The sequence below is a fragment of the Sinocyclocheilus grahami genome, unplaced genomic scaffold, assembly GCF_001515645.1.
Source record: "Sinocyclocheilus grahami isolate Dianchi unplaced genomic scaffold, SAMN03320097.WGS_v1.1 scaffold2429.1, whole genome shotgun sequence".
NCBI classification, from domain to species: Eukaryota; Metazoa; Chordata; class Actinopteri; order Cypriniformes; family Cyprinidae; genus Sinocyclocheilus; species Sinocyclocheilus grahami.
Window position 1 is genome coordinate 73,088 of NW_015507608.1, and position 1,276 is coordinate 74,363.

Genomic DNA, 1,276 nt, shown 5'->3' on the forward strand with positions numbered 1-1,276 from the left:
TATGTCACATTATTTGTTTCTGCAATGGTATCTTCTGAAAAAAAATAATAATAATGCTATTTAATTAATTAGAATGAAATACACATTTTTTTATTTCATGAATTATAAATACATTAATGTTTCTAGTTAAAACCGATGATTATATTGTACTGGTGTAGTTAAGAGGGTTTTTGAACCTTTGTCCATCTTTTTTTTAACAGTGACCTCTGAATATGTGACCTCTGCCGATGGCTCTGGATCATCTAAAACAAACAATTCAAGCCAACATGACTCAATGATTGTTAATTTTGTGTGATGTATAGATTGTTTTTATAATAAGGTTTAGGACTCAACCTTTATCTCTATTTTTCACAGTTGTCACGTCATCATAAATGTGATCAGAACAAGCATTTTAAGGTAAAATACAAAGTAGTCTTTTGTGTGTGTGTGTCTGTGTATAAAATTAGTTATTGAGGCTGACCAGACTGCAGTGGAGAGTTTTCCAGTTGAGATTGTGCAGATTGATTTGGGACTGATGTCTGGTTAATGTTACGCTGCTGATCTATAACAGAAACAAAGAGCATTATGATCACTCAAGAGTATCTGCAGTGACTCTTTAGTCTGATATTCAGATCTTCTCATGAGCCTTTACTCAGAAACTGTATTGTTGCTGTTCAGTTGTATTAATCATGTTATGAACTGCTCCACACCTTTGTTCTTCTTGTATCTCCACATCAGCAGCAGTGAGAGGAAGAACAACAGACAAACACTCAATCCCACAACCACACCAGTGACCAGAAGAGAAGATGAAGCTGCTGAGAACGGAGAACATGACAAACATGCTGATCTGATCATGAGTGACATACTGTATTATAATATTACAAAAGTACATGAAATCACTCATTATTTCAAGACTTCTGACTTTACTCCATATGCCCCTGTTGGTTATAACATTAATTTAATCAGAAAGATTGTATTTATGTTTATGCATCCAGCACATTCTAATAAACCTTGTTTGCTTAAAAAGGACGTGTGTTGAAACCCCCCAAAGCTGATAATTACTTCATTTTAAATGCATCAGTGCATATATTGTAGTGCCTGATAATGTTGAACAGGCGAGTGTTTATCACAGTATTTACTCACCATTAACAGACAGATTTACTCGTTCACTCTCCTGTGATGAGTTTGGTCTTTCATCTCTCCGTCCTCTACACGTGTACTGATCCTGATCAGACTCATTCAGTCCTCTGACAGTGAGAGTGTCTCTGTTTACAGTGTAACGCTCAGACATCTGTAA

The 1,276-nt window shown here is 35.4% G+C and overlaps 1 long non-coding RNA gene across 1 annotated transcript; it reads right to left on the reverse strand.

Moving 5' to 3' along the window:
* Positions 1-471: 471 nt before the first annotated feature.
* LOC107574998 (uncharacterized) lies at positions 472-1,179 on the reverse strand. Its single transcript, XR_001607775.1, has 3 exons — positions 1,123-1,179; positions 690-794; positions 472-541 (listed from the first exon to the last, which is right to left on the reverse strand). It is a non-coding gene; the product is annotated as an uncharacterized lncRNA (long non-coding RNA).
* Between the last annotated feature and the right edge of the window lie 97 nt (positions 1,180-1,276).